This window comes from Brachyhypopomus gauderio, chromosome 4, assembly GCF_052324685.1.
Source record: "Brachyhypopomus gauderio isolate BG-103 chromosome 4, BGAUD_0.2, whole genome shotgun sequence".
NCBI lineage: Eukaryota > Metazoa > Chordata > Actinopteri > Gymnotiformes > Hypopomidae > Brachyhypopomus > Brachyhypopomus gauderio.
This window is the reverse complement of record NC_135214.1, coordinates 5,450,698-5,472,649: the sequence shown is the minus strand read 5'-3', so window position 1 is coordinate 5,472,649 and position 21,952 is coordinate 5,450,698.

Sequence of the window (21,952 nt, the reverse complement as noted above, 5' to 3'; positions counted from 1 at the left end):
AGGCAGATATAATCCATTGATGTCTGTCGTCTTCCCCCCCTCCCCCCTCTCAATACCTGCTTTTTATTCAGTTATTTATCTTGCCGATGACTTGAAATAAAAAGTGACGAAGACATTTGCTTGTGTAATTATGACCACACACCTGATCACACTTTGGGAACGGAAGCAGACGCGCGTGTTTACCCAGCACCAGTCAAAACAAGTGGGGTAGTTTTGGGACTCTGACACTCAGTCAAAACACTTATCCAAGATGTCAGAAAGCTACAGTCATCCCAGATGGTCTAATCTCTCTCCTGGCTGAAACTCGCGTCTTTCCATTATTTGTAACAGGTGAGGAGACAAATGACACGAACTGCTGATTATACAAACATGGTATTTGCATGTTGTTCTGAGGCATATTGGTGGAGTGTGAAGAAGACCCTCCAGCTGTAGCCTGTCGGCTGGAAGAGATCTGTTAACTGTGTGTGAATCCCATACGAATGAGCCGTGGATGAAACCGCCCCAGAATAGCTGGAATGGTTCATGGCCACGGGCCTTTCACATGCAAATGAAACCTATTCAGAAAATCTTTGTTGGTTGGTCGCATGAATTGTGCATTAACCCATTTCAACCCATCGGTCACAATTGTGACCAAAAAAATTTCATTAATTATAAGCCTCTAAAAATGTTACTGGATACTTTCCCAATACTATATAAGGATATATTGAAATATTACAGTGTTTCAATTAAATGTGGGTAGTATAAAATTTTTTGAGTAAATTGTCACATGACCAGAGCAGTTTACTTCCTGGTTGCACCTTGAGAACAGGATGGCTGCCTCAAAGCTCCCAAATAAAAGGATAGTAAAGTATGTTAAAATAAACATAGAAACAAATATTTTTGTACACATGCTCTCTAAGTTGTTTAGTTATGATATATGCATTTACAATTAGTCAAATGTCTTTAGTCTGTTTGCAGAATGAGTAAACATATAAGCAGTCACAATTGTGACCGGTGGGATAGAAAGTTGTATCTAGATGCACACATACAAAATATACAAAATTCTTCAGGATGATTTAAGTGAAGTCCTTGACATGTAGATGATGGCCCAGACAAATCATGCAACATTGCAATCATACCTCAAAATGAGAAAGATGCAATTAGTGATGGTTCAGATATGGACTACCAGTGAGAGATGGGCCATTTGCCAGCCAGAATTTAAAATGCTGAACTGTTGGAGACAGATGATGACCGGAATAAAATTTAATGTGAACTAGTAACCAGAGGGGTCAGCCCGAAGGGGTATGGGCACAGCCTGAGGTGGTAAAAAATAGTCAAAGTCAAATTTATTTATATAGCGCTTTTCACAACACACGTTGTCACAAAGCAGCTTTACAATCGTATGGGTCCAGATCCCTAATGAGCAAGCCAAAGGAATACATATAGTATACAGCCCCAATGCTGCTGAATGTGTCAAACAGAGCTGTCCTGATCCAATGGATCCAATGAGAGATCAATGTTGAAATGTCCAAACTCTACTCTACCCAGACCAAGGCCAGGCCACTGAATATGAATATGGAAGAGCTCCTTACATTCTATGGGATTTTACTGGAATCCGGATACAGCACAATTCCAAGAAGGCGTATGCACTGGTCGTTTGATTATGATGTACACAATGAAAGCATTTCAAATGCAATGCAGAGGAATCGATTTGATGAGATCATGGCCTCTCTACATTTTGTTGACAACACCAAGATCACAGTGGACTCATTTTTCAAAGTCAGACCCATCTTCACTGAGCTCAACACATTATACAAAGTCATGCCATATCCAGAATGGCTGGCTGTGGATGAAAGCATGATACGATATTATGGCCATCATGGATGCAAGCAGTTTATCAGAGGCAAACCAATCCGTTTTTGTTATAAAATCTGGAGCCTTGCCTCACACAAACGGTACATGCATCATATGAAGCCATAAGGGGGACGCTTCACGCTCCTCCCACAGACCAGATTAGGTCAGGGGCCTCAAGATACAACATCACAATCAGGTCCAAGAAGTGGTGGTGGCCCATTTTGCGTGGTCTCTCAACAGTGCACTTGTGAACAGTCATTACTTTTATAGAGATGTTATGGGAGGGACCATTGATCTGCTCACCTTCACACGAGTAGTGGCAGAAACCTTTAATTGAGAATACGCATATCATCCCACCGGTCACAATTGTGACCGGTAATAAAACATACTTTTTCATCTACTTTTCTCATTTTTTTGGAGGAAATAATTCTTGATTATTTCAAAGGGTTGCTAATAACACATGATTTGCATATTTGCATGTCTGGGAAAAATTTGGGCATAAATGGGTTAAACGAAACACAACAGAGATGTGGCGACTGTTCCATGCACATGAATTTTTTAAATGCGGTCTGAAATGCAATTAAAATCATTACATAGCGCCTTGTTTCAACTCCACCAATTCAAAATGTGTCAGTTCAAACTATCTTAAAGGGATTCATATAAAAGATCTGATATTTTACATAATATGTTTATTCAAAAATGTTTGAATGGTGGTTGCGTTCCTCGGCACTCTGGATAACCTGGTACAATTAAAAGAAAGAACAGAAGCTGTGTGATATATCAACAGATCAATAAGAGGCTCAATTCACAATTGCCCTCTGGCTTGTTGATGCAAAATGCATGAAGAGCTCTGAGGCTAAATAGTCTCATCCTGCATTATTTATTGTATGCACAGCACGTTGGCATTGTGGCAGGACCCGGGTGTACAGGAACCCGTGTGAAACATGCAACTTTAAAATTGTGAGATTTCTTACCTCATACTTGATCTTTAAGGTTGAGGCACACAGAGCATTAATATCAATGAGGTCATGGTGCTGTGATGATATTATGGAGTGATTTTTTTTCTTTCTGTGTCTATTTCTTTTGATGATTTAAATGGAGATGAATTGCTCTACTCTACGCCTGTATTGCTATTGCTAGAACAAGGGTGTTCGCTCACAGCACCGAAAGAATTTGAATTTGAAACCACCACAAGGTTTTTGCTGTTCCTTCTTTCATTTTCCTCGTCTCATACAAACACAACCTCTTTCACCTTGGCAAGATTGGCATTGGCTGAGCAAGGTAGGGCCCTGTTCTCCACCGTTAGCACTTTCAGGTCTCTGCTGATGGGCGCTCAAAACACTCATTCATGCACAGCTCGAACTTAGAAACCAGTGTCATCCCTTTGAATCACCTCCCTTTCTGTAACATCAGGGCTGGAGAATGAACAAACCGAAACCAGTGTCATCTCTTTGAATCACCTCCCTTTCTATAACAGGGCTGGAGAATGTTATCTTTGTTATCTTCCATTATAGAGGACCGGGTTATAGGGTGATGATCGAACAAAGGAACGCAAACCCGAAAAGAACATAATTAGAGCAAGACCGAAAGAAACAGGGCCCAAAATAATAAACACAAAACAAATCAAATAAAAACAACCCCGATAGAATACACGAGGGAACAGAAAGCACTGCGGATAGGAGACAGAACAGGATGGGATGCTGGGATCGGGCCATGAGTTGAGTCAGGACCAAGAACAGGAGCTGGGATCATGTCTGGATCAGAAGCTGCACATAGCAAAGGGTCATCTATGGTGATCATGGCTACTCCAGATCTCTTCATGCTTTCCTTCCATGGATTTTGGTGGTGGTGCTCTTGACTGTGACGAGTGCAAACGAAAAGGCTCACAGCACAGGGAGCTGAACTGACACCCTTGGCACAGGGCACAGCGACACCTTTGTGGCATCAGAGTATGGAGACACCGAAGATGGGAAACGGGTTGGCGTTTTTCCACACTGGAGATGAGAGGCAAGGAGACGTCTTCCACACCTGAAACGACAGGATGGGGTCCTTTATGCTGCAAGGCTGGCATCCAGCTTGGCACATGTGTGGTGTCCTCCACACCGCAGGACGTTGGGTTTTTATCGATGGAGGATGCAGCATTGGTGTGCTCCACACCACAGGACGTAGTCTCAGCATCCTCTATGGCACAGGGCACAGGAGTTGGTTTCTTCTACAACACAACACAGGTCAGGGAAGCACAAGCACTCAGGGCGACCTCTAGACACACTCCGAGTCCAACATTTGCCCACATGCTAGAGAACATCCCCACCATTGTTAAAAACAAAGGTTTACTGGTCCAAAGGGTAGAACTTCAGTACCTTGAGTTCCTCAAGTATGGCTTAGCTTGAAACAGCATGCTTAACATGGAAGACAAGCACTGAGACCGTTCTCTGTCATGACTTCCATTTGCTGTCCAGAGTCCCCTGCAGTCTTCAAACACAGACTGAATGCTAACTATGGAATATTTGACCCTATATACTACACCCATGAAATACATACTACTGTTGGGTAACAAAAGGTCTAGCATGTATCATTTGATATTTGTTGTTATTGCACTTATTGTGTGCTGTAGAGCTCAAACATACTCCACACTTCAAGGTATCAATGTTGCTTCCTGTATTTCCACTGTATTCTACTTCAACAGTGTCTTGAACTCTAACCTAATGTATTGGTTAGAATACATTCTAGGAGTCTGCTGAATATACATGGATATGTATATTAAGCCCTCAAATAATGGATAATGGAGAAAAAGTGCAAATGGCTGCATACTTGGTTTGTCGTATTTCATGACGGAGAACCCGTATTAGGGCAGAGATGTAACAAAGAAACGCAAAACCAAAAGAACAACGCTAGAATGGAACCGAAACAAACGGAGTCTCAAAGCACTAAACACAAAGAAACTACAAAAACAAAAAGAACAGTAATACACTGGAAAGCAGAGCATAGCACGGACGTAGAGAACATGTTGTAGAAAAGACCATGTCAATGCTGGCAGAGAACAAACGAACACAAGGGGTGGTGCACACAAGCGGCAGGAATAAGGAACAGTTGAAGCAGATTAGTCACAGGTGGGAAATGGAACAGGTCACAGGTGAGGGAGAGGACAAGTGTGCGGAGGAGGAACCAGAAGAAAAACAAAACACACGTGGCATCAGGGCCCACACCAGGGAGGCTAGATGCTGACCCGAGAAACTATAACCCCTTTATGCTCCTGGTGCTTTATTTCCTGTTATTTATTCGTTCAATCAAAACCAAACCCTCACCTAATGCATATCTTTAAGACTACTCTGAATGAAAGTCATTGTATTTGCAGATGTTTACTACGCTTCCTTCTTATTTCAAATAATGGCTTATAGATTAAGCATCACTGGTTGTTGTCTGACTTGACATAACCTTAATGGTTTTCACTTTGCTACGAAGTTCTTTCTAAGCAAGAAAAATGCAAAGCACTGTTCAACATCCCTCACCTTTTCCTTCACCCATCACATTTTGGGCCGGTGTTCTTTTGCGTGGAGCGCCCGAGCCCTTACGTATATTCATAAGGCTGCACTGATGGGTCTCGGACTCTTCTCCTCCATCTGCACCTCCACCCAGGGTGTGTGCCACTGACTGCCCGCCTCCACTGGACTGGTGTAGGGGTGAACCATCCATCAAAATCAGCAGGAGGTGGGGCCACAGACAGGGAAAAGACAGATGGGTTTGCTAATCAGTAACACAGGCACATATAATGTGTCCGGCATTCACTAAGATTAATGACAAGGCCCTCAAAAGTCTCTATTTTCCTCCCGCATAACTGAAAGAGTGCAACATTGTGCTTTAATAAACAAAATGGATTAGGCCATATTATATGTTTGCATATTATATATGACCAAATGTAGTTTTGAATCCTACTAAAAAAAGAAAAAAATGTGTCCATAACACTGTAAAAGTTAAGCTTGTTTAAAGCAAAGTGCTGGGAAACATTACACACAGTCATCAGTATCCCTGTGGCCAGTGCAATATCTGGACCAGGGTTAATGAAATACCCATGGGACAACTGGTGTTATCAGAAAAAGATCTACTTAATGCTGTCATTAATCCAGATGGGAATGAAAATGTGATTGATAATGGGTGTTAGATGAGGCACTAAGTGTAGTTTGTGTGCTGAACTGAATGTTTGTGTGAGTTCTGACAGAATAAACAGCTGGCAGAGAGGTCCCTGTAGGGAGAAAACACACACACAATCCTGTGGTTGCTAGACATGCTTGAACTTTTTTAAATAAAGCTTGGCCTCCTTATAACCTTTCTGTCTGGTCTTCCAAAATACCCAAAGATGAACATCAAAGAAACTTCAGTGTTTTATCACTATGTAATGGTACAACACATATACTAATGTACAGAAAGCGTGTATCAAAGCGTGTATCAAATAACTTTATAGTGTTACCACACATACACTAATGTACCGAGTGTATAAAGTAACTTTATAATGGTACTACACATCACCATGATGTGAAGATCTTGCTACATATGTCTCTCTCTTTATTTCTTGTTCCTCTTAAGCTACAAGTGGATAGTTTCTCTTCTCAGATGTAAATGTGTGATAATTTTATTTTACAGATCTTAAAATGTAATGCAGGACTATTGAATGGGATGTCCTTTTTTGTAGACAATGAAAGTAAACACAAGCCTCTTATTCGAAATCTACTGGACGCTATTTCATCTTTTGTCAAACACTCAAAAGCAGTATGAATTCTCTCTGATTCAGTCTGATATCCTGCTTGCAACAACAGTAACTACATCGGGAAATGCAGAACCAACCTGAAACCACTTGGTTGTCCAGCAGTGGGTTACACACCACTGTTCACATGACATCAAAACCTCTTCAACTACAGAAAACAATTTCAGCAGAGGTGCACAGGAGGGTGAAAGGCAGGAACCTGACATTAGCCAAAGGAATAGTGGAGAACAGGAGAGGGGGAAACGGATGGTGGAAGTAAAGGGAATTGGTCAGAGCAAAGGTACGATGGTCAGGTGCAGTGGACAGGAGGGTTTAGAAGGGTGTTGATGATGATCTGAAGGGTATTGTGGCTAGTCTGGTGGGAGCAGCAGAGAGTTAGCAGAATAGGTTATTTACGAAAGTGGGATGGCACGATTTGGCGTTGCACAGAAAAAGAAAACAGACGAGGCATAACGAAGTCAAAACGGAAAGTAGAAATAGGCTCATAAAGGAATTAGGGTCATTTTAAAAGCGGTAGAGGCAAAGCAGATGAGGAAAGATGGTGTTAATACCCTGCAGAAAGCTGAAGGGCAGAAGTGTGCTAAGACAGCATGGTTAGTGAAGAAGCTATTTAGTAAAGAGAAATATGGGATGTTAAAAGTTGGAAAGATTAGTGCATTTTCTGATAAGGCAAAGAGTGTGGAGCTGCCAGTAGATATTCCACCAGTGGGTGACATAGAGGGGCAAATAGATGTCAGCGCATGAAAGTGAAGTGAGGACATGCGTGGTATGTCATGCAAAGGCAGGTTCTGCACCAGGGTCTAATGGAGTCCTGTATTGGGTGCATAAAAGCACAACATGATGTACTGAAGTGTTTGGATGTGATTATTAGGGTTTCTAAGTGGGCCGTATGTGGGCAGAGGTTGCAGGCCAGAACCTGCCTAACATCCAGGGCAAACTACTGCACCATATACTCGGCCGATGAGTTAAACTTAGCGAGTCTGGAGGTTTGTCGGTTCCGAAAGGAAAACATGCAGAAAAGTGATTTGATTGAAGACGAACCGCTACCTTCTGAACTACAGAAACCACCTGAGAGTTTTAAAAGATGGAATAGTGTAGCGTTAAAGAATAAAGCAATGTTTTTGGGCTAAAAAGGGAAATATGTAGCACCAAGACGTCATTGTTAGCAGGTAAACAGAAACTACAGCCTCCAGCTTAGTTCCATGACTCAGATTAGACTGCCCCTGATGGTTTATGAGGTTGTAATCACTGAAGTAGAGAGGCTGGACAGGATTATGAATGAGGCTTAAAAGAAGTGTTTAAGGGTGTCACGTGTGGTGTGGTATAGGAGAAGGGTTCTGGAGCTACTGCTGACGAGTTCAGTGGAAGAATTTCAGTGTGCCTGGGCAAGTCATGAATTCATTCAATTAGGGTCTAAAGACACTGTGATAAAAACGTCTGCACAGGTAACAAGAGCAGAGGGAGTGGAGTCTGTGAGTGGTGATGCACTTATCTAAGAGCACGCTGGAGTACAGAGACGTGCTGGGGCAGGTGCTGAGCAGAAGATCAGGACTTGGGTCAGGAGATTCACGGACAGCGTTTAAAAACATCACATCGCCAAAGAGAAGGCTAATGATTACTGCTGTTCATGAACAGGAAGAGACAGCGTGTAATACAGTGGAGGTTTCGCATGGAAGGTGGACAGTGGCTTCCTTGGGAAAATTTAGAGAAACGAGAATCACTTGGGAAGAGTTGTGGGCAATGGATGTCTCATTATATTTTTGCTTAGAGCGACTTACAACATCCTTCCAACTGTGCAAAATGTTGGACAGTGGGTAGGTGAAGATCCTATTGGCAAAGTAAGTGTGGGGGTTGTGACAATGATTTATCAACATGTTTTATCAGCATGTAAGTTTATTGTGTAGCAGGGACGTTATACATGGATACATAATCAGGTGCTTAGCTCATTAGCATGTTGATTCAATAATAAGCACTCTGGGTTAACTCATTGCCCAGTAGTGATTTGATTAGAGTTAATTTGTTTGTGCACAAGTGTCAGTGTATTGGAGAGTGAGCACGGGCTGTAAATATCAATAGGTAGGTTGAAGTGCTAGATTAGAAAATTGGTCACAGATGGGGCAGTGGTAGTTCAGTGGTTAAGGTACTTGATTAGTAATCAGAAAGTTGCCAGGTCAAGCCTCACCACTCCCGGATTACCACTGTTGGGTCCCTGAGCAAGGCCCTTAACCCACAGTGTTTCTAATTGTATGCAGTCGTAATTGTAAGTTGATTTGGATAAAAGCGTTGGCTCAAAGGGGGACTACAGATCCCACAGTACACACAATGATTTATCTGTGCTGAGTTTCACACTGTCAGAAGATGCACTGTTAAAACCAAGCGCTTTTGTTTACGTGCTATAGCATTTCAGGCAGGCTGTATACCTGTATGAGGCTGTACAGCTCTCCTGGTAGGGCATTGTATTTTGTATCAGGCTGTATAGACTCACTCTGATGTTGCACAGTGTGTGTATCATTTGAGGTGTTCTTTACAGGATAAACATTTGACTAAATAACAAAAATAAATTAAAAATGATATGCATCACAAATGTATCAGCTGTAGTATGTTATGTTCCTAAATATGCTTTGAGTTGAACTGTGAAATGCCGTTTTAGAAACTTAAGTACACCTTAGGAAACTTAATACTGGCACACAAGAAAGACCGTCACTTTAAGAGTTTGGCCAGTCCTTTGTTTTTGTCCAATAGCTCAGGGGCTGATGCAGGCAATGGCTTCTTGTCCAAGAGCATGACTCCAGGGCTATTGTCCACCTGGTGGTCACAGAACGGTTTAAACACCTTGAGCGTATGTTAGCAGGAGTGCCACTGCTCCAAGTTAGTGGATGGAGCTGCCCAGCTGGTGTGGGACCATCTCATGGTCGGTGTAAGAGCCCCTCCTCTCTCCCTCTCTGGGCCCAAACCCCCCACCCCTTGCCTTACCCACCTCTGATTTGCGGGACGAATTGAACCAATGGGATAATAAGGCAAGCACTTGGGAGTGAGTCCTGTGATAGAATTATGCTTATGACTTGTGCCGCCCTTGAGAAGGTAACACCAGTCGGGCTGCTGCAGGCTAAGCCAGAGTGGGCGGGGCTCTGGGGTGAAGCGGTGGTTAAAGCAAAGAGACCTGAACGTGATTCTGAGTTTCTGGACATTCGTTGGTCTTCCCCTGGGAGATTTCCCCCTGGGACAATCCTGGGACAATACCCCCAAAAAAGACTTTAGCCAAGAGTAATCGATGGTTAGGAGTGAATGTTGTCAGCACAGCAGGACTTAAAATAAGGCTGGATGTTGCAATATATAATCAGAGAGAGAGTTGACGTGTACAGGCAGGGAGTACAAAGAAGGGGAGAACCACATTATACAGAATACAATTCTTCACTGAAGTCAAGCTATAACTGAAAGGTCAAAATACATCACCAGGTGCTGTGGCCAGGAGTGGTCCTGTCATACCCATTACTTTTCAATCAATTAACTAAACTATATAGAGCGACACAGGACAATCAAAGTGAGGAATTACTCACCCAGTTGCTGGTACCCAAAGGCCTCAGGGAAATGATTTTCCAAGCGGCTCATAACAATCTCACGGCAGGGCGTTTAGGATAGGAGAAGACTCTAAACTGCTTATTGGCCTGATCCCGTTGGCCAGGCATTCGACGTGATGTACGCAGGTGGGGTGTGTCATGCCGAGAATGTCAACTGGTTAATCCCTCAGTCATGCCAAGAGCTCTGCTGCACAATCCCCTAATCGAGGTCTCCTTCAGAAGACTTGGCATTCATTAGACTTCATTGGCCCATTGGACTTCACTGGAGCGCAAGTGCACAGAGGTAGCACTTTGTATTAATCTTGGTGGATTGTGCAGTGTGATACCTGGAAACACTGTGGTCTTTTATTCCACAGACACTATACAAACTTTTTTTGATTAAATTGATTTGTACCTACCTCTCACCCAAAAACTGGTGCTCTGGTCAAACAATTGAAAGACTTTAAAAACCTGATTCAGAAGTTTGTACATGAAAATGCTAAGACTTTGAATAAGTGTCAGGATGTCCTCCAGATGGGATGAAGTCTGAGTGGGAGCCTTTGTGTGAAGGTTGTTTGGTACAGTCCTATCATGAAATTTGGCTGAAAAGATGAAGGGATTGTAAATCATCTGAAAAGATTTGGTTAGGTTAGTGTTTTTGGTTAGTATTATTATTTAAAAGGTCTTCCCAGAGATCACATATGGCAAGAGCTGGAGTGAAAACCTGGATTGAAATCTTAAACTACTTAGATTTGTCTAATAAGTAAACAAATAAATGGTTTTCAATGTTCTCCTCAATTTCAATTAAAAATTGAAATGTATAAAATGTCAGTAATTTTTGTAAATATATTATTTCTTATTGGTGTATATTGGTGTTCCGAAGCAGAATAAACAACACCAAAAAAGGAAAACTGTCACGTTGAGGACCCCGGTCCCTCCCTTTTGGGCGTGTCTACGTTGTCCACGTCTTCTAGTCTGCGTCTGTGGATCTCCGTGGTTATGGTTATGTCTTGTGATAATCCGTCTCGCCTGTGGCTCGTCTCGTAATCACGTGAGGCTTATGTGGTTTGTCTATTTGATATGCATTCGCGCAGTGTCCTGTGCTCGTCGTTGTCTAAAGTTTACACGTCTGTTGGTGACGTCTGTCGCAACCGAGGACTCGTGTCTTGTCCTTCGCCGCGCGTCACAAAAACAAAATACACACTTAAAGTATGTATGTCATTCTGTGGCATAGATATCTTGACAACAATATTTTTCAGCATACATTGAATTTACTGATATAAAAACAGCAAAATCTGATGGTCACACACTGTGTGTAACAGCCGATATAGTGTTGTACTCTGAAAGTACAGGGATAGTTTTTAGACTTAACAGCTTAATTTGAGGATGCAAAGAATGAAGCATTCAAAAGGAAGAGGAAATATGCAGAGAGAGCGTGGCAGGCAGGTGAGAGAGGTGCATGCTGGGGGATTTGTAGCCAAATCGGCCATCTCCTTCCTGTGGAATTTGGTTTTAGAGGGTTTAGGCTAACGACAGCTGCGAAGGAATGATCTGAAGTAGCTGATGAGTGGCTGTGGAAGAGGAAAACACAGATAAGTCTCGCAAAGATGGAGCGGCTGATTTGTTTGGTGTCTCTGGTATGTGGTTGACTGGGCAGGTGAGTGGATTGTTGTGTCGTCGTCGTCGTGTCTAGAGTGATGGATCTAGATGGAATTGGTTACACTGACCATGCATTTCCAGCCTGGATTAAGGCTTTAGTCAACTTTGCGGCCTTTCCGAATCTGCTGTTGAGGAATGCTTGATGGCGTAGTAGGTAAAGCCGATATGGAACCAGCACCACTGAGTACTCCATAATAGTGCCAGTGGGGCTGGGTACAGTCTTAGTCACTGTTGAAGCCAGTATGGATTTTACGTGTTGGGAAGTAATTGGCTGCACGGGGACAGCACAGTGGGTAAATATAGATGATTAACACAGTGTGCGCTGTTGGTGTAGTACACAAACTCCACATGGAACTGGTGACACTGAGCATGCGTTAAGGGTGTAGTTGGGGCTGGGTATGGCGTAGTCATGAGGGAGGCCTGTGTGAGTTCCATTTAAAGAGGTTTTTGTGTGTAGTTGGTTCAAACGTGAGCTGGCAGTGGCGACTGGGACCTCACTGCAGAGCCTCCTGGAAATGTTGGGGGGCTTAATTTAGTGAAACAGTGATGGAGGAAGGTGACTATTTGATGAGTTCCATCAAGAGCTCGTGAGGCTGTCTATTGTGGCTGTCTATTGTGACGTGAGTGGGCCAGACCCAGAAACTTTAATGTCACAGGATGTTTGAAATCTTATCCTATGTATAATTACAATGAAAAGACAGATAGACTTGTAAAAAAAAAAATAGGCCTTCCAACCACTGCTAAGTATCGCAGAGTCAAGACTGGATATATTTAGGCCCATTTTATTTGAAATGGCTGCACATCTTAGAAGTGTCTGTGAAATTCAGGGGAGGTGTAAAATTCTAGTCCCTGGATTCTCTTTGACAGTTCTAGTAATAAAGGCCGTTGCAGATTTACAGCTGGTGCTGCTCAGTGCAAAATAAAAAAGTCTCAGAAATGACCGGGTACTACTAGGAAACGAATCTCTGAGGTATAATATGATTATAAATGTACTCAAGGCAGAGCTAATGGAGATCTGTTCAAGGCCTCTGCTCAAGGGTGCAAGTAGATCAGCTAAGGTTAAATTTTAATTAACTGATATCTTGAGGGTTTTTGAAAGATTGCCAAATAAATGATTCGGGATGTGTTTCTTTGGTTTGAAAGTTTAATTTGGTCTGTCATATTCAATTTTACCTTGAACCTCAGGGCATCCACAGACCTTGTTCGTTGCAGTACGCCTAGCTAGGATAGCCAGGTATCATTCCTCCCATGGCAACAGTGCAACTATTGTCAGACAAAACTATGAGAAAACAATATGAAACAGTTTACTGTTACAAAACCTTTTTCTCCGTTACACTTATTTCAGTGATTTTTAAAAATGTGCCTGGTCTGACAGAATACTACATGCTAATGTTATTTGCTGCTGTTATTTTGCTAAATACAGCCAAAGTGTACATTACTAATGCTAATATGTATTGATGTTTCACCTTTTCACGCCTGGCAGTGAGGCCACACAGATTAAAAGATGGTCCTAGAATGTAAAAATGACATCAGCAGGCGTTTGTGCTCCAGTGTTTTGAGGTGCAGCTGATCAGAACACAGACATTAGGCTGTGCTTTGGTCCATCAACATCCCTGCTGTTTCGTCCTATTGCCTGGAGTGAGACAGAGAGGGCGAGATGCTCGGCTGCATTTTGAGCAGTTTGGATTCCTCACCAGCGTGGGGAGGACTACTGATAATAAAAAAAAAAAGTATTCTCTTTGAAATTTCTGATTGCATCTTCAGAATAGCAATTGCTAATTGCTTTTTTTTTTAAAAAAACAATTTCCTATTTAAAGGTCATACATTACTGCATAAATGAAATGTTGGCTGGATTTCTCTGATGATGTTTATCTTGGAGCTTGTGTCTTATCTTTTTCAGTCTGTCAAAGTCTATCCCTTTCTCAGGTGTTTATTTATTTAGTTTTTTTTTTACACTGCATCTGCAGATGAGCATCGCCACTTTGTTGTGCCTTCTGTGGGGGATCTAATTCATCGGGGCCACACTGACCAAAATAAACTTTAGAGCAGTTCACTGATACCAACTGACTCTGAGGGAGAACTCAACTACCTGGTGGATGAAGAGGCTTACAATCCTGACAGCAGAAATATCACCTGCATACAAACAATGACTACTGGAAGTCTATTTTTTTCTCTTTGGACAATGCAGAGACTTATAGGTTGTGATAATAAAAATGATTCATGTGTTTAGGCTGTAGGACCATGTGGCCTATTTCTGACAGTTCAGTTATTTACTGTAGTCTATGCCTCCTTTGGACAACAGCAACATTATTGTTACCTAGTCTGTATAATTGAGTTCACCTATGAATATCATATCCATCAGACACAGACTAAATCCATGATTTAATATTCATTGTCATTAATATTCTTACTAGAAAACATTCTGACTGTGAAACATTGCTTCTTACAGGGGAAAAAAATCAAATAACTGAAGGTTGGGTGAAGCTTTTCGATGAGTAATCAGTTATAAATGGGAAGGGTGTGCGCTGGGTTAAAGAGTAGCAAACACAATTATAATGACAGTGGTCTTAGTTCAGCAGTCTTGTTTGCACTACTAAATTAGGTGTGACAACCAGAACTTTAATATTTGAACTTTCATAGCAACAGTAACTAACAGAAGCCCAGCGAGACCAAAAACTTGGTGCCAGAAACACAGGTGCAGCGGTTGTGAAAACCGCTGTCCAAAATCACAAAATGCCAGAAGGCAGAGAACCTTCCTCAGCCTCATGGTCAAACAGGGCAGATGCACATGTTAACATGTTACGATAGATACTAAACTGACCTAAAACTGCAGCTTCAAAAATCAACAAATTATGTACCAACCACTATATGTTGTAAGCTTCAAAATGTGTATTTGGAGGCATGGCATTTGTAAACACCTGAATTTAATATGGTCTAATGAACTTTTCCTACATACACACAGAATTTGGAGAAAGCCAAAGTCTTGAACCCACCTCATAAACCTGTAATGGTGTGGGATTTACCATTCCATTATGGGAGTCAATATGTCCAATGATTGCTCTGTACGGTCATATATATGAAAGGATATGAGACCATTTCAGAGCCAAGATCATGTGCACTGTAATGTTCGTGAGGTCAAGGGCAAACACAAGTGCAGAAGACTTGTATGAGGGAGTATAGGTTGTCGTATACAGAGACCTCACCATAACCCATGAGAAAGAAGAACTGAGATAAACAAATGAAAGAGAATTTAATTAATTACATAAACCAGAGAGAATCAATGGGGACTGAACACAGAGAAAACCGAAACCCAAGAAGCATAACAGAACGAGACATAAGAGAGATAATGAAAGATTGTGAGAACCAGAGACCCAACAATAACATGAGGGACTATGGAGATAGGAGAGAACTCAAGAGAATGACCAGCAAAGGGGGAGTGGACGATTTAAATACGAAGACTAATGAGACTAACAGAGAACAGATGGAAACTTAGGGAGGAGATCAGTAGCCAAGGAAACTGAACAGACACTAAAAAAGATGGAAGTCAGACAGGTAGCCATGGTAACAGGGAACGCTCAGGGACAGAAGTGTGGCATGTGTGCAAAGATCATTCCCTTAATATTTCTCTTAAGAGCAAGATGGCAATGGCGTTCATAAACACCAGTATGAAGTCAAATTCCTACCTATAAGGATTATCACATTTCTATCTCCCTTGAGCTACAAAGAACCTCTTCTTGAAAACACCACACCTTGTGTACAACACAGCACCCTAGTAATCAACTAGGGTGTGTGTGTGTATGTATGTGTGTATTCTAACTACACAGATGGGTAAAAAGTGTTTAATTTGATTTTAAAAAATCACAATTGACAAATATGGCACATTTACTTTTACAAAAAATATAGTATAGCCAGAATGACCCTACCCCCATTTACAGGTGATATCTGATAATATCTGATATTAATCTGACTAGGTTTTATGTGTTTTACACCCTTAATAAATCAACTATTTATATTGGAGTATTGGAATATGTTGATTTATTTCTAGAATAGTAAGTTTGATATGTGTAATGATTTTATCAAGGTCATGGTCAAGGTCACTTTCCATAAAGGAAACAAACAAACTCAACAGATGAAAGCAATACAGGCATAACAGAAGACAACAGGACAGTACAGACATAACACAAGACATCAGGACAGTGCAGACGTAAGACAAGGTCAACACAAACTACTGTAGTCATTGCATCAAAGAATGGAAATGTTAAGAGAAAAGATATGTTTTGAGTTCAGATTTCAAAGGGACAGTGAGGGACAGAGACTGAGAGATTGAGGTAAGGCATGCCATCATTTTGGGGCAAAGATGCTTAAGGATCTGCCCCCTGCAGAGGCCAATTTACACTTCAGGAAGGAGAGATGGCAACATTAGAAGACCTCAGTGAGCAGGTAGGCTCACTAGTTGTAACTCCTCTAACAAAGTGATGTCTCTATGGTCATTACTTGAAGTGCACACAGAAGCCTCCATATTTTGCTGCAGAAGGACTTGCTTCATTCTCCTGCACTGGACTCATTTCTGCACTATATACTAAGCTGTGAAACTTCACTCCTTGCATCAGCCCCAAGCAGTTTAACATGCAGGCTAGCTGTATTTACATGCGGCTTTTTGCTTGCTTGAAAAAAAATAATTTTGCCAAATGAATTATTATGGATTGATGCATTACTTAGCTTGAACCTGTTCCCGCACAGAGTCTGTATGCACCTGATTGAACCCAGCCATAGTCCCAGATATTGAACTCTTAGAGGGTGTATTGGGATAGTACGTTTCTAGGATCTCAAACAATTCATGTGTATACACTGTGAAACCCACTGTCAACATTCATACATACGCTGACACAGTGCACAACCAAAGCAACAGTGTTCATTTGCGTTAGCTGTACATGATCCTCAATGTGTGTTCAGTGCCGTGTGCAACTGTAATTTCTTCCATCTGAAACCACGGTCTCCTCAAAATGTAAGACACTTTTAAATTACCTAATACCTCTGTCACCATTTCTAAGCAACACATTCAATTTTAATTATAAGTTTAATTTGTTTGCAAGTGACAAGCCAACAATTGCATTCATGGTATATTGGTTGTTTTTCAGTTGTTATTTCTCTTACCTCTTTAATAGATATTTTTGCATTTGCTATCCAAATCTAATCTCATCATACTCCATAGTTACGCCAAGATTTTTTAGTGCAGCAATAGCAGGAATTGGTTTCATGTTCTGTCTTTTCCATTGTGCCAAAGGCATAGCTATTTTAAACAGGGGCATTTAAAGATTTATGGGATTGAAAAAAAACTCCTTTGTAAAATCCAGTTTAGTAATGTAGACTCAGATGCACAAGAACCGCTCTGACCATAACAGCTCAGTATAACAATGGGCCAGGCTGTGTACAATACAGTCTGTGTAAAAAAGTCTGTAGGATGAAGAGGAAGTTATTCGATTTCGATTTAGTTTAACAGATTTGTTTATTGGTATACTGCTCAAATTGTGTCAAAATAATCTTTCAGAGTTAGGCTACAAAAAATGAACAGTATTGCAAGATGAAGGCTTTTGTGGCGCAGAACTATTGCATCACACACATTTCCAGTGTCCTTGACACAAAGTCTTCAAAGAGAGCATTTGGGCCTCTGGAGAAACATAATCACGCACCTCCATCATGATTCCTTAAAGCCTTCCTGCATTGTGGAAAGGCTACAACAGACTTATCCACAGGTGCTCTGATTTCCAAGTTCACAAATTCAACCATGATCCCAGCACAAAACCTTGTGAAATGCACCATACCCAAGGGGAAATGAGAGTCCAAACAGTGACCTAATCACTGTCTGCTCGAGGGAGGATATGATATGGGAAAGGAAATCCAATTTACCCCATTTCTTTGTGCAGGTTACAGCTACCCAAATAAATCATTTGTCAGAGTCTGAGAGGAAGCAGGAATCCTGAAGCTCATTTGAAATGCAATTATACAGGTGTGTTCACAAATGTACAGTACGTTTGGTCTGTCTGTAGGCCTGGAAGAGTCTGGCTCGGTGCGACTACAGTAGGGTCTGTTCTCTTTATTCAGACTTTAATGCCTTTGCAGGGGTGAGCGCATATTAGCAAAATGTGCTAAAAGGGAGCTACTGTAGAAAATGTGATGTCATTAGTGTTTTTCTGAAGCACATCAAATATATATGAACAGTCAACAATGCAGCATTTATGTTTTAACACACTGATCTACAATCCGAAATGATAACGGAGTGATAAATCTATAAAACTCACAGCGAGGTAGTCTAGGTTTCTAGAGGATCAGCACATTTTGGACAGAGGTATTTCAGCAGCTGTGCAAGTTTTAAGATGTAGTTTTTATTTCATAACCTTTTGGGTTTCCAAGTTCCAAGAGTACAGAATATAATGTAATATTTGGCTCTTATCTAACATGGACTGTGTTACAAATTAGGAAATGTATGACATTTTATTATTATGAATTGTTCAAAACAGAAAGGGCAACGTCGGTGGAAGGAAGACACGTATTATGAAGTGAGGACTTTATGACATTTTAAAGCCGAGACTGTGCTGCTTCAATTCAAGATTTACAGTACAGAGACTTCGGGGAAAAAACATCTTAGAGTACTTTATACACTCGCTGGCCACTTTGTTAGGTACACCTTGCTAGTCTCGGGTTGGACCCCCTTTTGCCTTCAGACCTGCCTTAATCCTTCGTGGCATAGATTCAACAAGATACTGGAAACGTTTCTCAGAGAGTCTGGTCCATATTGACATGATAGCATCACGCAGTTGCTACAGATTTGTCGGCTGCACATCCATGATGCGAATCTCCCATTCCACCACATCCCAAAGGTGCTCTATTGGATTGAGATCTGGTGACTGTGGAGGCCATTCGAGTACAGTGAACTCATTGTCGTGTTCAAGAAACCAGTCTGAGATGATTCGCGCTTTATGACATGGCGCATTATACTGCTGGAAGTTGCCATCAGAAGATGGGTACACTGTGGTCATAAAGGGATGGACATGGTCAGCAACAATACTCAGGTAGGCTGACATGATGCTCAATTGGTACTAATGGGCCCAAAGTGTGCCAGGAAAATATCCCCCACACCATTGCACCACCATCACTAGCCTGAACTGTCCATCATTTCATGTTGTTGATGCCAAATTCTGACCCTACCATCCGAATGTTGCAGCAGAAATCGAGACTCATCAGACCAGGCAACGTATGTATATATGGAATCTAAATAAAGTGGGAATGTGGGATATTAACTTCCTATTTGTGTCACATTAGTATATGGGAGGTTGGAGATGGGTGGTGACCATGGCAGCTACAGGCATGAAAATGGGTCAGGGGTTAAAAAGGTGAGAAGACCGGGGGGCGGGGCATGTGACGTCATGGGAATACGGCGACGGGGCGTTGACATGTGACGTCATGGGTATACTGCGACGGGGGGGGGGGGGGGGGGGGGGGGGGGGGGCGTCTTGCAGCCTGTTGTTCTGTGCTGGATGTATCAGGGGCATGTTTGAACATCCTGCATTAGAAATTCTGCCTGGTTCAGTAGATTCCAGCATCTATTGAACTTGCGTGTAGAGTGTGTTCCTGTGCTGCCGTGATTAGTGCCTCTACAGTCTTTCAATCCAGCCCTTTTCAGCTATTGGTAGGATTTGCCCATCTCAGTCACTTCCATTATGTGCCTGTGGTACATACCATGAAGGGGTTTATCCTCCCATGATGGTTCCTGCTTCTCCTCATTCCCATCCGCCTCAGGTCTCTGATGTCTGAGATACACACTAAGCACTTCATCACTTGGAACCTTGTTCTTGGTAGACTCCTGGATCTTTGAAGCTTCATGCTGGATAGTGGATCTGATACTCAAGTCTCTTCACTCCCCCTCATTCTTACGTACAGTGTGGTCTCAGAGTGCTGCATTTGGGATCAAACCTTCTGTGCGTTGCGAGCTTTCTTGTCTTGATGTCAGTGGCTTCTATCTCCTCTTTTGGTCAGTTTACTATGCCAGCAAGGTATCTGATCACTGGTGCAGCATAGGTTCTGATAGCCCAGATCTTGATCTTTCCACTCAGCTGACTTCTCAGGACCTGCCTCACTCTCTGTAGCTATTTGACTATAGCTGCTTTGTTTCCATCTGTGAGTTTCCAAGGTACATGTAGACATCAACATCTGTTATGTTACTTTCTGGTTGTGTGATCCCTTCAGTTCTAACTACCCTCCCCCTCCCTGTAACACACAAAATACAAATTGGAGATGTAGAAATGTGATATCCACATAGTTTTTCATTTTTCATTTCTCTCCAGTATTTGCACACATTCACACAAGAACGATTGTCCTGACGAACTCTGAATTTCCAAATTTCATAGGATGAATAAAACCATCCACCCCAATTAATAAACCAGTGATGGGTTCCTTTGATGTCATCATTTCTGAACCTTTACCATGAAAAAGAAGCTTCAAAGTAGATTGCTATCATTTTTCTTTTTCAGCACATTCACTTCTGTATCAGGTGATTTTCACAGGATAGGGAGATGACTGATTTTCAATTTGGAGAGTTACTGGTGTGTTAGATTACAATTATCTCTAACAAAGCCAAGATTGGTTAGGGAAGATGATATTGCCAAAGATAAAAATTGTGGGGTGATATATGATAATAAAACTATGGACCCATAATGTGGGAAAAATTGCAGACAGATGCCTTTTATGTGTGCCAGAGAACACCTGACTAACCCACTCAATAAAACAGCCATTAGAGTGATTCTGTGATCTATAGTTAAAATGTTATATTGAACACTTAAATGTACTGTACATCAAAACAGAAAAAGATATTCAATCTTTTTGTCATTTTCAGTGAATTTGTGAGATGTGATCAGACAATGCAATTAAATATGAACTTCTAAAGAACAATCTTTCTGCAGCATGCCTAGTTAAACGCAGAGAAATATGCAGACAGAACAAACATGTAAGACATCATGTTAAGTGCAGTAAACTGCACAAGAAATAGAAAATCATCTTTGTTCCTGAACAACACCCATGGGAAACTGAAAATCACAAAGCTTTGTGGTTAGTATGAAATCGTGCCTTGCTTAGAATGGGCTTTGTTATCTTATTAACAGGATTAGAACCATCCATGCCAGGATTTTTTACCCAGATAATGTCACCTCAAATGAGGATTAATGTGTTATCCACAGTAAGGGAAAAAGGACAGAAATATTATGCACTGTCACTGCTTTTTGTAGTATGTGCAAATGAGGCACTTAAAGAACATGGATGCTGTTTTTTTGGAATCATAAAACCATTTTACAAAGGAACTGACCTGAAAAGGTAGAACGTAGCATACATTACATATTCTTGATACTGAAGTGTAATAAGGGACTGTTCTTTTAAGATTGTATCATTATGCATTAGGTATCCTGGGGGAAAAACCTACTTTGACATCACCAACATGTATTGGTTATGGATCAAATGGCAATGCATCACTTTGACAAACAGTTATAAGATCAAGTTAGCAAGTTTGGCAAGCCAGTGAATATAAATGATCTAATGGGAACATTACAACCTTCTATAGGAATCCCAATTTTTACTGGAGCATAGGCAAGTTTATTCAATTACAAATAATATTCCTAATATTCAACTTGTAAAAAGTGCCTTTTCTATGAAAGTGGAGCTTGTTTAACATCCAGAGTTCCCTGTGAAGTGTAGAATTACAGGGGGCTTCCTGATGCACTGTGGGACCACATGATTCTAGGCCAGGCCTCAAAACATATGACTCAACATACTTATTTTCACACGTAGGCTGGCACGTTCAAAGCCGCAGGGAGCAGGAATTCAGATTTAGAATCGAGACTTTATTTTTAAATGGTTGATTTACGGACACCAACAATCCCTGCACTCAATTTCAGGCTTTCTAAACGGTGGCCCTGGGCACTGACGGTGTTTATTAAGAACAGCATCTCCTGCCATGATCATTCACGCTACCTCGTCCTGATCCTAACTGTATTATTGTGTTGTTTGCAGCAATGCAACAGCCTGCTGCCTTGGCTTTTATTCACTATAAATGTACATCAGAGTGCTGACATGTCACTACTCTTGGAGTTTCGTTGAA